Source organism: Ceratotherium simum, chromosome 39 (assembly GCF_057802395.1).
Source record: "Ceratotherium simum simum isolate JZ-2026a chromosome 39, ASM5780239v1, whole genome shotgun sequence".
Lineage (NCBI taxonomy): Eukaryota > Metazoa > Chordata > Mammalia > Perissodactyla > Rhinocerotidae > Ceratotherium > Ceratotherium simum.
In genome coordinates this window covers 4,390,649-4,405,811 of record NC_141938.1, presented here as the reverse complement: position 1 = coordinate 4,405,811, position 15,163 = coordinate 4,390,649, and the positions used below count along the sequence as shown (strand labels likewise).

Genomic DNA, 15,163 nt, shown 5'->3' with positions numbered 1-15,163 from the left:
GTTTACCTCTGGTGACACGTGGGTTTGGTTCTTCATCAAGGATGTCCCAATTAAGGGATGAAGAGCAGCAACTCTGCATTGAGCTCCGTCATGTACAAATGTGTATTGCCATTAAAGGCTATGCACGCTCCAGAGCTGTGCATTCAGTTAATCCCAAGGAACTCCCCAGGGAACCAAGGTGTCTGGGAGAGGGGTGACTTCCTCATCACCATAGCATCTTTCAATGAACTGAAGAAAGGTCACGCCCCTCCTGCAGGGGGCATAAGCTCAGGGCCAAGGTTAGGCTCCTTCACTTCACAAGTGTCAGTAGGTGGGCTGAGCTGGCAGGGTGCTGTTTCCAGCACTAAGGCCTAACAGGTGCCTTGGTAAAGCATCACATGCTCAGTGTTTCTGAGACTCTATTTTCAAGAGATCTCAGCATGAGATGATAATAGCAGCTCTAACGGCATAGAGTGTGGGGACTAGGGCAGGTTCTTGCATCAGAAGCCTATGGACATCTTAAGGCCCTCCTCCAGAGAGCCTCAAATCACTGCCGTCAGGGTTAGAGGCCTCCTCCACGACAAATGGTTGCTTTACAGAGTTTAAGGAACCCGGGCTTGAGTTGGGTTTGAACTCATCCCTTTGCTGAGCCAAACTCAGACTGTGTGTGCTGTCCGCTATAACCCAGAGGGTCAGGATCTTTGTTGCAATAGACACAGGGGCAGCAGCAGCAGTTACTCAGGGGTCCTGGAGAGCCCTCTGCAATCTCAACACCTACTGGCTGCATTTTCCTGTGTTTTTCTTTCTCTCTGAAATAACTGCTCTTTAAGGAGTGGCCATCTAATGGGTTTACCTCATTCACAGAGTATAATCATCCTCATAACCCCAGACATCCCCTAATGTCAAGGCGACCCCAGCCTCAGTCTCACCTTCGCTGTAAACACACAGATTCTGCCCAAGACATAGGCCACAAGACCACAATAAGGATGGCCCCATTCTCATACCCCTGCTTCCAAAGGACAAGGAATTATCAAAACTGTCAACTTGGAGTCCTCTGTACATAACAGAACCAGGCGTGGTGGGTGAACAGTGCACACAGGGCAGCACAGCTCACAGGAGGAGCTGCCCAGCAAGCAGCAGCTCACAGTGCAGGAGCCTCCAGGCTTTCTCATCAGCCCGTCCAGACAAGAAGGCCTAGGGGAAAGGGAGGGGTGAGGCTTAAGTTCTCAGAAGCCAAACATCAAATATGTGGACCCTTGGCTACTCATTATAAGAACAAACATGGGTGAGAAAAATAGGCATTCACACTGGTTTGTTTTTACATAAACACTAACAGGATGATGAAGCAGTGATCAAAACTGGTCATTTGAGGGGGGCTGGAGTGAGAGCAGAGGAGTGGGGCAGGACGCGCAAGCAGGGAGTCTTCTTAAGTTAATTTCCTCTCTTAAAAATTTTTTAGGGCCGGCCCTGTGGCTTGGTGGTTAAGTGCGCGCGCTGCGATGCTGGCGGCCCGGGTTCGGATCCCGGGTGCGCATCGAGGCACCACTTCTCTGTCCATCCTGAGGCCGAGTCCCACATACAGCAACTAGAAGGGTGTGCAGCTATGACATACAACTATCTACTGGGGCTTTGGCGGCAAAAAATAAAATAAATAAAATCTTTAAAAAAAAAAAAAAAAAAAAAAATTTTTTAAACCTTGCCATGCATTATTTATTTAAAATAAGGAGAGAAATTTATATAATTTATATACACTATTTTTTCTTATGCTCGATCATTATTTTTATTTAACTTCCGCTTTATAAAATTAATTTTAACATTTTTACTAGGAGACGACTCCAAGATATAATCCTTTAAACACTAATGGATACAAAACTGCAGACAATATAAAATTTACCAATCCCTTTCTAACAAAAAGGGCAAGGGGCATGATAGTTTGTCCCTCCACTAGACTGCACACTGGGGACATGTTCAGGAAGGAGTAATATATTATAAGACATTAGGGGTTTGCAATGAAGCCCTGCAATAAACTAGGAATTCCAAAGATTTACATAAGCTTTGACCTGTTTCCTCATATCACTGAAAATAGAAATTCAAGTGCTTTTTCCTCACATCCATTAAAATAGGAATTTATTTGCCTTAGGAATACTAAGGCCTTTTAAATGTCAAAGTTCTCTAGGGACACGGACAGAAAAACTGACCTAAAATTAGAAAACGCAAGTGAGAACTCAGTACACCCATCTCACACCTTGAGGTTCTCTTGTCTAAATGGAACAAAAACTTCTATTGGTTGAACAATTTTTTTGTCTCACATCATATTAACTTACATCTTAAAACCCCAAGTGCTAATGGAAACTAGAATCAAAGGGCTACAATCTTCAATTGATAAGAAATCTAAGAACAGAAACACAAATATTATGAATCAGCTCACAGAAGCAGCCTGCTTGCCCAGAGTTCAGAAGGAAAACCCACACTCAGAAAGTTGACCATATTCCCAAAATTTAGGGTCTAAACACTGCCGGTTGAGATGTAACCTCTAGAGAGGGTCAGGCCCTGGTGGAGGGGGGTGGGGCACCTGAGCAACCACAGGAGTGAACTCTGGGAGCTCCACACGCCCTCCTCTCCCCAGGGAATAATGCAAATGCTCCCTCTCTCAGGCTTCCCTTCTCACAATGAGGAAAACTCAGCTGGACTCAGATTCAAGTTCTGATACAAATCAACTCCCAAATTAATGAGCCCTACTCCAGGATGCAGAACTCGGACTTTCAAAGTTGAGTTACACTGTGAACAAGTTACACTCTGAGTGCACCTACACTGTGGATGCAGAACTCCAACTTATGTCTAGAAACAGACCCAAGGAAACCACAGTTACCTCAGAAAGGGCATCACTCCCCACCCCCATGAGCACGTGCAGCCCCAGCTTTCCAGGGCTCTGAAGCTCCTCTCAGTATAGAGGCTCCTTCCATGGGGGGTGTGAGCAGTAGGACACCTGCAGGGGGAGGATCCCCAGGAATAACAACTGGGCCTTCAAGTCTTTCCTTTTGCAGGCCCAAGGGGGCCTTAGCTTAGATCCACTGCCCTCAGGCCTCTGCTCCCACTGGAGACTTTTTGGACCACTATTGATATTTTACACGACACAAACCCAATGTTTGATTAATCCAGCTAAAACATTCAAACCAGTCTTTATGTGGAAATAAGGGAAGAAAATTGTATGGCATTTTGCTGGCACAATAAGAAACCCCAGAAGAATGTATTGCATTCTGGGGGAAAAAATGATGTTGACATAGTTTTATTTCCATGACACGAAATTATTTTATAAACTATTAATCCTACTTGAACACTTCAAATGCGTTAGTATAAGCCAAGGAAATCTATTTGAAATCACCCAAAGTAAATGAACAGACCTCAGAATATTACTACCCACGATGGAAGGAGAAAAGTGAAATAAGAATTTCGTACACATGCAACGTAAAACTGGAATATTTTATTTCTCCTGAAATTCCCCTCTTTCTTTCCTCTTTGGAAATATTTTATATTGTTTCATGTCGTATCCACACACACAAAATCAGTCTTTTACAAACAGCCACCCATTGACTGTGAGAAAATGATAAACAGCTAAAATACTGAATCTGTTTCAATCCAACAAGGACAAACAGTTGATAACAATGCTGTGAATCGGAGGCAGGAAGTCGGCAATAGGGAATGTGGCGAGATTTTGGAAATTTAGGCGTTTGTGGCCAGCCCTAGGAAGACCTAGACTGGGGGGACAATGTCGTGGATTTGAGACCCTGTTCCCCAAATACATGGAAATTTCAGAAGAAAATGAGTGCCACCTGAGGAGAAAGAAGGACTGGAGACCCCACAGGCCACAGCTCCTCCCACGCAGGAGCCCCGGAGACCGAGTCACGATTGTCCCTGATGACCCTCCCCGTGGTCACCGCACCATCTGGGGACACGCGGGGCTGCGGGCGCAGAGCTGCCCAGAGAGGCTCCGGGGCCGAAGTCGCCGCGCGCAGTGACCACAGGACGCCCGGGGTCCCGGCTGCCGGCCCCGCCCCCACGCTGCGGCCGGAGGGGACTGAGGTCCGGGCGGCGCCCCCGCGGACTCGGGTCCGCAGACTCGGAGGCGACCGCGGGGAGGCCGGTCCCGCCACGGCCGGTTCCGACCAGACCCTCCTCCCCAGGTCCTCACCCGGGGCCGCACACTCACCATTCCTACATTTACTGGGTCCCCTAAGCTCCTTCCTATGAGTCCCGCGGTCGGTAAGGTCACAACCTGACAGAACAGGCGGCAGAGGCACGCAGAGCCTTTAACAGCCGGGAGACGCGACCCCCAGCGTGGCTGGAGCCCGCAGCAACTTCCCGGGCAGCTGGGGAGCTTCGCCCCACCCACCTGCCGCGTTGCCGCCTCCGATTGGACAGTTCAAAAGACTCGCCCTCTTGTGTCTGAGTGACAGCCCCCTGAGTTTAGGTGTCTGAGCAGAATGCCAGCCAGAACTCGTCCCCTGCAGGGACATTTGCATTGAAAGGTAGTGTTGGGAGGCGACTCCTAGAATTGTGATCCTTCTTTACAAACACACACAAATGAAAGTCTCCTCACCATAGGCAATGATTACTCTCTCCATTTTGATCTTTGTTGACAAGTGGAGTCTGACATAGTTTTGCAAAATAGGTACACAGTCACAGATACTGTGACCAGGGAACTAGGCAAAGAAAGGGATATCCAGGATCTGATAAAAGCTAACATTATCTGTTGAGTGTTTGCAGAGGGAAAGTTTCGGGCAGAGCCCAACCACTGAAGGTTCCCACAAGCAAGCTAGCTGAAGCCAGATCTAGCTGCCTCAAACTACTCTTAGTGAACTGAAGCGAACTGTTCCCATTATCATTTTATTCACATATTTATTGTCCTCTGGGAGAGACCGAGCAGCCATTTCTGGATCATGCGATGTATGTAGTAGCATGTGTACATTCTACCAATGAGACTTAAAGGAACATGACTGTTAGGAAATAACTCCGGATCTCCTGCCTTTTCCTTAACTGAATATTCATGAACTGTACTATGACCTAACAATAAAAGGACTCCCCAAATCCTTGTTCTGGGAAACAATGCTTTGGGACGGAACTCCAGTGTTCTCTATCGCTTGTGCAATTAATAAACCTTTCTTCACCTACTTCTGCCTTGATTGTGCTTTTTGGCTCCACAATCACCAAAAGGTGAACCCAGCGAGTTCAGTTACAATATCAGGGATGCATTAGGTGGGCCTCCTCCCAAGACTTCAGTCAGATTCAGAATAAGAGCACTGGGAGCATAAATAAGCCATCATTTTAGCAGAAAACTGACTTCTGGGTATTCAGAATAGGTAACTTTAGAAAATCTTTCTGACATTAAAATATTTGTATCCCATAAAAAATGTAAGCAGAGACTCTTTCTCACCCGCGGTTAAATCACTCTCCATGGTCAAGACCCACTGCTTACTTGTGGTTACACTATTTAATCCACCTATAATGAGACTTACTAGACAACTGGGTTTCATCAAAATAATCATCTCACTGATTGGTGAGTCTATGATACTAGAGAGTAACGTTCATTCTGACAATGTTGGAATCACTCCGAGACAGGCATCCTCTCCATTCAGTATGCACAGATACCGTATCTGATCATTTCCTCTCCCAATGCCCCGAGGAAATTCTTACTTTTGATATCATCTGTGTCAAACAGCCCCACCCAAGTCCCCCTGAACTTCAGCAATAATTTCACCACACCCAGGGACAGAAGCATCCCTGGAGGCCATCTGACAGATGGAAACTGAGGGAAAGAGCCAAAGGACCACAAGTGATCTTAAGGAAAACAGAAAAGCAAGGCCCAGTTTGCAACCAGTGCTCTTGGTACAAGGGGGACACTGCTGGGCAGTAGCGTCATCGATTGGTCACCCATCCAATGTAGGAAGAAAAGGTCTGTGGATATTCAGCATCGAGCATTGAGAAATGGAGAAGATATTTCCATTTCATTATCTTTTTTTTGTCTTCCCTTTAAGAACTATGTGGAAGGGCCGGCTCCGTGGCTTAGCGGTTGAGTGCGCGCGCTCTGATGCTGGCGGCCCGGGTTCGGATCCCGGGCGCGCCCCGAGGCACCACTTCTCCGTCCAACGCGAGGCCGAGTCCCACGTACAGCAACTAGAAGGATGTGAACCTATGACATACAACTGTCTACTGGGGCTTTGGGGGGAAAGAAATGAATAAATAAAATCTTTAAAAAAAAAAAAAAAAAACTATGTGGAAAATAGTAGTCTAGAGGCAGGTTTCCTGGAAATCCCTCTGATTTCCTAAGTAGGAATGCCTTTGTTTGTTGTTTTGCCTCCATCCTCATCTCCACCTCAAATAAATGACACACTGTCCTAACAACGTGCACTCACCTGGGAAGATGCACATGTCTGGCTCCACTCTCACACACTGTCACAAACACGGTGCTGAGGAAACCACATTTCATCACTGTCCTTCCCCACCCTACTTTCATTTGCACCTGTGGGAATTGTACAGTTCCAGTAGTGGCCCTGTTTGGGCAGAAAATGGGGAACTGCTTCCTGTACTGATGAGTAGATAAATGAATTGTTCTCACAGGTAACACTAGGGACAGACTGGCTCTGTCTTGAAGTCACATCATGGTGCTCTCAAAGGTCCTTTCATCACTGTGGTCAGCAAAATAGACATGAGATGTGAAGGTTGTGTTTGGTAAGAGCACGTTGTTCCTGTTAATCTCCATTACGGCAAGCGCATGGGCCAAAACATACTTAGAATGCTCATGCATCCACTTGCACTGAGGGAAGCCCATGAGAACTCAAGAATCTCCTACAAGGTGGTCTTCTAAGCCAAACAAAGAGCTCCCCTTAAGAAGGACAGGGAGTTATTTGTAGGTATAGAGAGAGAGATTTTCCCCATGGCCTTGAAAAACGGCCCAATTGAATGAGTTGTCCGAGATTCAAGAAGCTGCTCTGCTGGAGGAGTCACTGAGAGGATGTGACCACAGGTTAGAGCACTGGTTGTGACCTCCAGCTGCACTTGGGCAATCAGAGGCTTCTTACCCACTTTCCTGTCCTTGGGATATACATTTCTCCCAATGTTCCTGAACTGAGAGCCATTTCAAGGATGCGGCCTGGAGAGAATAACATGTTGTGGAGACCATCTGGACTGTAGACATTACTGAACCCCATCAGAGCCTCTATCTAAACTTTTCAGATTCTGCTGGGCAGGTGCGGAGCCCCACCCATCTCGCTCTGCCTAACACAAGCATCATATATAAGTTCCCTTGCTCATTAAAACTGCCACCTATCAATCTGGAGTGACCTGCCTCTTTCTTCAGTCGCTCCTTGCCCTTCATGTATGGGAGCCAGTTTCAAATGTTACCCAGAAAACTCCTGAGGCTGTGAACCAAGACGATCTTAGCTCTGAATGAAAATAAAAGTGCAATTGATCCTTCTTGTGCTGGGAAGCATGAAGTACATTTAAATGACACAACCTCAAGGTATATGTTTGCACCTTTAAAACTATTTTTTCTTCATGTTCTGGCTGAAATATTGACATGGTGTTTGAGGTAGTAGTGGGAGGAAGGATTAACCAAATTATTCTACCTAGTGGAGAAGGCATGCATTACCATAACTAATTATCTTAGCATTTCTTAAGTGAAGATTGCAAAATATGGGAACGGAAGCACACATAGAAGAAATCAAAATAGTCATCACAGAACTTTATTAGAAGCACTAGTTCTCAGTAATCCTACAGGGCAGTTGCAACCTTACATGTCAAGAAACTATTGAGTCTTCTGCAGTGTAGACTGTTGTAGATTCCACTGAGAGAAGTTCGGCTTTCTAAGTTGTTATAAGGATGATGACAATGACTGAGAATAGCAACAGGAATGCTGACACTGATAATAAAGGCACTTTAGGGAGGCTTACTAAGTGTAAGGCACTGCACTCAGCACCACAGGTGGATTGGCTCATGACTTTTCATCTTCACAGACTTCTAACAGGGAAGCACTAATACAATCCCATTTGATAAGAGAGGAATCTGAGACTTAGGGGAGCTAAGTGACTTGTCTGACTTTACACAGGCAGTCAGGAGGGTGCTCAGATTCACCACCAGGCTGCCTGACTCAGACCAAGCTTTGCCACTGAGCACACTTCACCTCTTATTGTGAAATTAGGACAAATGGTTCATTGACTAGGACTGATTCCTCTATGTGAATCACAAATAACTCTCTTCTTCCCCACAGGCCTTATTAAAATCCCCACTATTGAAGAGATGCCCTTGCCCTTGGTTGAAATCTGAAGATGGTGCCACAATATTTTTAGTTACCTCTCTTTTTTTTTTTTTTTTTTTTTAAAGATTTTATTTATTTTATTTTTTCCCCCCAAAGCCCCAGTAGATAGTTGTATGTCATAGCTGCACATCCTTCTAGTTGCTGTATGTGGGACTCGGCCTCAGGATGGACGGAGAAGTGGTGCCTCGATGCGCACCCGGGATCCGAACCCGGGCCACCAGCATTGCAGCGCGCGCACTTAACCACCAAGCCACAGGGCCGGCCCTTTAGTTACCTCTTGGTGCTAAAATCCCCTGGTCACTCTCAGGAACAATGACCGACAGGCCAGCCTAGTACTCAGAGAAGAGTTTTGGGAGCAGAACATGATGAGGAACTGCTATGTGAGAGGCAGCTCATTGAAAGGAGGAGCCAAGGGCCGGCCCTGTGGCTTGGTGGTTAAGTGCGCGCGCTGCGATGCTGGTGGCCTGGGTTCGGGTCCCGGGTGCGCATCGAGGCACCACTTCTCCATTCATCCTGAGGCCGAGTCCCACATACAGCAACTAGAGGGATGTGCAGCTACGACATACAACTATCCACTGGGGCTTTGGGGGGAAAAAATAAAATAAATAAAATCTTTAAAAAAGAAAGGAGGAGCCAATTCAAACAAAAACCAAAGATGTTTCTTTTCACTCCAAGTATTTTTTTTTTTTTTAAAGATTTTATTTATTTATTTTTTTCCTCCCAAAGACCCAGTAGATAGTTGTATGTCATAGCTGCACATCCTTCTAGTTGCTGTATGTGGGACTCGGCCTCAGGATGGACGGAGAAGTGGTGCCTCGGTGCGCGCCCGGGATTGGAACCTGGGCCACCAGCATCGGAGCGCGTGCACTTAACCACCAAGCCACGGGGCCGGCCCTCACTCCAAGTATTTATCATTGCTTTCATCTCTAACTTCATGTGAGAAAATGCAATGATCAATCTGACAAATAAGCTGAAAGAAGCAAATACTGTTATTGGAGATGACAGCATTATTTATTTGAGACGCTAAAGATAAAATAACTGAAAAATTACTATAACTGATGAAGGAGTCAATTCACTGAAACTTTTGTAAATACATACCTTATAGATAACAACATATATTATTGAATTAAAATCACATGTCCTTCAACTTACATATGAAATTTGGAGGCTTAGGGCTAATTCCATGTGTGAGATCTATGTGCAAACAAGTCTGAGCATTTCCCGATGAGGTGACAGAGGCATCAACTCCATGGAAACATAACCAGCTTTGGTGCATGGAAGACTCCTAAAGTCAAAGATGCAGATCTCTACACACAGCCACGTTTTTAAAGACATTTCCACTCAAATTTGCATCAGGATCTTTTTTCTTTCTCAAAATACAATAATTCTAAAGTATATCCCTGAAAATAAGTGCAAACGGTATTCAGGAAACAATTGCAAATAAAGAATGAAGAAGAACAAGTTTTCACCAGATACCTTCATTATAAAAATTAATGAGTTGTGATAATTTAATGGTCTGATGCCATCATAAGAACTGACCGGTTGTCTGTCATAGGGGTGATTTTGCCTCTCAGAGAACATTTGGCACTATCTGGGGGCATTTCTGGCTGTCACGACTGTGGGAGGTGGGGAGCACTGCTACAGACATCTAGGGATCTTCTGATGCACAAAACAGTCCTCTTGACAAATAGTACTATCTTGTCAAAAATGTCAGTAGTGTCAACGTTGAGAAACTGTGGACTAGACAGATGACTCCCTGATGGTCTATAAACGAACAAAAGGATGTAACAAAATAGATGATGAATTGTGGGAGTCTATAACTCTCCTGTCTCCTTCATCCAAAAAAATTCTATATGAAGTAACGAGTTAAACAATAAAAAATATAAAATGAAAACACTGAAAGTAAACATCAGAAAGTACTTCTGTGTACTTAGGCAGTAGAAGTCATGCCATCCCAAGAAAAATTTACATGAAAGTTGAATAGATTCGATAAACTAAAAAATGTAATTGTATCATTGATAATAATAAAAGATATAGAAACACCACTGGGAAAATGTTTTCAATAATAACAGAGAGCGAAAGATCATATCATTAACAGTACAAATGGCTCTTAATAATCAAAAATGAAATATAAAAGTTCCAATAAAAATGGTCAAAGACCACACACAAACCCTATACTAATTAGAAATGCTTAATAAAGTTATGAAAATAGATTAGCTCATTAGGCCCAACACAGAATGAAAATAGATGTACTTATTAAGGCGCAAAATACACATGCTGATTTCCTAACACTGTTAGTGAGGCATATTCGGGTGGGAAAGGCCAAGTGGGTGCCTCTTGATCTGTCCCCCAACAAAGATAGTGACCCAGAGGGAACACCTTATCCGTGGAGGAATTGAAGAGATAACTTCTAGCATCAAACACCTGAGATATACGGGGGCGTTGTTTACCACCTTCTTTAATTTGCATGTTTGCTTGTTACAAAACTATGGAGAGTGAGTTTATAATATCATGAACTTAAAGGAGTTGAGATGTTAATTTCACCTGTGTTCCAAATGTGGAATCATTACTGGGCATATGAACAAGACTTGTGGCATCTGGTGTGCAACTCCTTACACAACAGAAGACATATTCTTCTCAACCACACATGGACCTTTCTCTAGCATAGATCAATCTTCACCATAAAAAACACACCTAATAAATTTTAAATGCTAGGAAATTTAAAATACAAAGTAAGAGGGGCCGGCCCTGTGGCATAGCGCTAGTGTGCACACTCCACTGCTGGCGGCCCAGATTCAGATCCCGGGCACGCAACTATGCACAACTTGTCAGGCCAGGCTGTGGCGGCACCCCACATGAAGTGCAGGAAGATCGGCACGGATGTTAGCTCAGGGCTTAACTTCCTCACACACAAAAAAATACAAAGTAAGATCTCTGACCACGATAGAATGAAATAAGAAATTAATATCTTGGGGAGGGCCGGCTCCGTGGCTTAGCGGTTAAGTGCGCGCGCTCTGATGCTGGCGGCCCGGGTTCGGATCCCGGGCGCACCCCGAGGCACCACTTCTCCGTCCAGCGCGGGGCCGAGTCCCACGCACAGCAACTAGAAGGATGTGAACCTATGACATACAACTATCTGCTGGGGCTTTGGGGGGAAAAAAATGAATAAATAAAATCTTTAAAAAAAAAAAAAAAAATATCTTGGGGAAACTCACATATATAAGGGAATTAAACAAGACACTCCTAAATAACCAATGGGGTGAAGAAATCAATAAGGAAATTAGAAAATATATTTAATGAATGGAAAAAAGGACTCAATATAACAACTTTTACAGGCTACATCAAAACCACTATATAGGGCCGGCCCCGTGGCTTAGTGGTTAAGTGAGCGCGCTCCACTGCTGGCGACCCGGGTTCGGATCCCGGGCTCGGATCCCGGGCTCGCACCGACGCGCTGCTTCCCCGGCCATGCTGAGGCCGCGTCCCACATACAGCAACTAGAAGGATGTGCAGCTATGACACACAACTATCTACTGGGGCTTTGGGGGGAAAAATAAATAAATAAAATCTTAAAAAAAAAAAAAAAAAACCACTATATAGACAAAAAATTATACCCAGAAATGCCTAAACTAACAAAGAAGAAAGATCTCAAATCAATAACCTAACCTTTTACATAACACATTCAAAAGGATGAGAAACCAAATCAAATATATTGAGAAAAGGAAATACTAAAAATTAGAGCAGAAATAAAAAAATCGAGAATAGAAAACCTATGAAGAAAATCAATGAAACCAAATGTGAATTTTATGAAAAGATCAACAATAGAGGATTAGTAGAAAATTTAACTAGATTGACTTAGAGAAAAAGCAAGATGACTCAAATTCCCAGAAGCTGAATAAGAGAGAGGAGATCACTACTGAGATTACAGAAATAAAAAAGATTATAAAGGAGTTCAATGAACAATGCATGCAAACAAATTAGATAACCTAGATGAAATGGACAAGTTCCTAGAAAAACACAAACTACCAAAAGTCACTCAGGAAGAAACAGAAAACTTGATTTGAATTATAACAAGTGGTTGAATTAGTAAGCAAAAAACTACCCATAAGGAAAAGCCCAAGCCCAGAGGGTTCTACAGCAGAATTCTCCAAAACATCCAATTAAGGTTTAATAGTGATTCTTCACAAAGTCTCCCGCAAAACAGAATCAACTCAACTGCTTCAAACTCGTTTGTGAGGCCAGTGTTATCCTGATAACAAAATCAGACAAAAGAATCACAAAAAAACTACAGACCTGTTTCCTTTGTGAATATGGATCCAAAAAACCTCAACTAATAGTAGTACCTAACTCAGCAACAAATTAAAAGAATTCTAGACCATGAACAAACGGGATTTATTCCAGGAATGCAGAGTTGGGTTAACCTCTCAAAATCCATTAACATAAAACATCATATTAATAGAGTTAAAAGCAAAAATGGATTGATCATCTCAATAGACTCAGAGGAAGTACTTGACAAAATCCAATATCCTTTCACGATAGAAAGACTCGGGAAACCAGGATTTGAAGGAAATTTCCTGAACCTTGTAATGAGCAAGTGTGGGACACCAACAGCTAATATTATATTTAGTGGTGAAAGGCTGGATATTTTCTCCCAAAAATGAGGAACGATACAAGAGTGTCTGCTCTTGCCACTTCTATTTGACAAATTTGATTTTAGCCAGAACAGTTTTTCAAGAAAAGGAAATAAATAGCATCCAGACTGGGTACGAAGATGTAAAACTATTTTTACTTGCATATGACTCATCTTGTAAATAGAAAACTCTACGGCCGGCCCTGTGGCTTAGCGGTTAAGTGCGCGCGCTGCGATGCTGGCAGCCCGGGTTCGGATCCCGGGTGCGCATCGAGGCACCACTTCTCTGTCCATCCTGAGGCCGAGTCCCACATACAGCAACTAGAAGGGTGTGCAGCTGTGACATACAACTATCTACTGGGGCTTTGGGGGCAAAAAATAAATAAATAAAATCTTTAAAAAAGAAAAAAAAAAAAAAAAGAAAACTCTAAGGAGTCCACTAAAACAATCTATTAGAACTGATAATCAAGTACAGCAAATTTGAATGATACAAGATCAGTATGTAAAAATAAGTTGTATTTTATTTTATTTTGTATTTATTTATTTATTATATTGTATTTATTTTATTTACAGTGCAATGACCAATCTGATAATAAAATTAACAAATCTATTTATAATAGCATCAAAAAGAATAAAACAGGAATAAATTTGATAAAGTAGTAAATACTCTGAAAACTTCAAAACATCAATACAAAATTAATAAAGATACACAAGTGTGAAATAACAAATGTTGGCAAGGAAGTGAAGAAAAGGGAACCCTTCTGTGCTGTCAATGGGAACATAAATTGGTGCAGCCACTATGGAAAACAGCATGGAGGTTGATCAAAAAATTAAAATAGAGCTACCATATGATTCAGAAATTCTACTTCTGGTTATTTCCCCAAAGAAAACAAAAATACTAACTCAAATAGATGTATGCACCCGCATGTTCAATGCACCATTATTTACAGTAGCCAAGACATAGAAACAACCAGTGTCTATCAATAAATAAATGGATAAAGAAATTGTGGTATACGCGTACAATGGAATATTTTTCAGCCAAAGAAAAAGGAATGAAATCTTGCCATTTCTCACAACGTGGATGTACCCTGATGGCATTATGCTAAGTGAAATAAGTCAGACAGAGAAAGAGAAATATTACGTGATCCCTCTTATATAGAGAATCTAAAATAAAAACAAAAAACAAACAAACAAAAACACCAAGCCTGTGGATACAGAGAACAAACTGGTGCTTGCCAGAGATGGTGAGTGGGGATTGGGTGAAATGGGTGAAGGGGGTCAATAGGTAAAATTAAAAAAAAACAAAATAAAGGGAGTTGTAGTCAAAATGCATGTTTATGATAATCATATAGTGACAGAAAAATGATTATATACTTTTATATATTTAAAATTTAGAAACTATGCAGCTGGGCCGGCCCTGTGGCTTGGTGGTTAAGTGCGCGCGCTGCGATGCCGGTGGCCCGGGTTCAGATCCCGGGTGCGCATCGAGGCACCGCTTCTCCGTCCATCCTGAGGCCGCGTCCCACATACAGCAACTAGAAGGATGTGCAGCTACGACATACAGCTATCCACTGGGGCTTTGGGGGAAAAAATAAAATAAATAAAATCTTTAAAAAAAAAAAAAAAAAGAAACTATGCAGTATTGCTATTGGATGGTCATTAATGAATGTAAATCTGGCAGTTTCAGAGCTGTGAGAATTCTGAGTATGTACAGAGAAAAACACTCTTCTAGCCACATTTTCTCTGAAACTAATTTCTCATGATAATAACCAGTAACTATTTTTATTGCCAAAAATTTGATTTGCATTTTTGGAAATTAAAAGGAATGGGGTGAGGTTGTCAGGTGATTTGGATATTTAGACATTGCCAATCTTTAATGAAGATGAGCAAAGACCTTAGAGTGATGCCATCTTTTTCCTTGGTCTTTGTTACTCCTTCACCAGTAGAGGCCAGAAAAAAAGAGAGAACGCGAAAATAAATAAATAAACAAACATATAAAAGGGAAAAAGCCCATATTTATGGATCCTTAGATTTGACAGTGTTAAGATGGCAATACGTCCCAGAATGATCTAGAGTTTCATTGAAATCCCTATCAGAATCTTCAGACTTCTTTATACTGTGGATATTAATAAAAGAAACCTTAAATAAATTAGAGCGGGCAAGATCTGCAGGAGGAACACCAACGCCCTACCACACATCCTCAATTACACCAAACAGGAAGAGATGATGGCTTTCATCTTGGA

The 15,163-nt window shown here is 42.8% G+C and overlaps 1 long non-coding RNA gene across 2 annotated transcripts in view; it reads right to left on the bottom strand.

Moving 5' to 3' along the window:
* Positions 1–15,163, bottom strand: part of LOC147912110 (uncharacterized) — a 360,528-nt gene that overhangs the window by 170,408 nt on the left and 174,957 nt on the right. The window contains exon 3 of one of the 2 annotated variants that reach the window (XR_015550264.1): positions 11,751–11,829. The exons of the other annotated variant lie outside the window; for it this stretch is intronic. This is a non-coding gene — a long non-coding RNA (uncharacterized LOC147912110). Of the gene's footprint in view, positions 1–11,750; positions 11,830–15,163 lie in introns of those variants that run through there. 2 annotated transcript variants of the gene reach the window in all.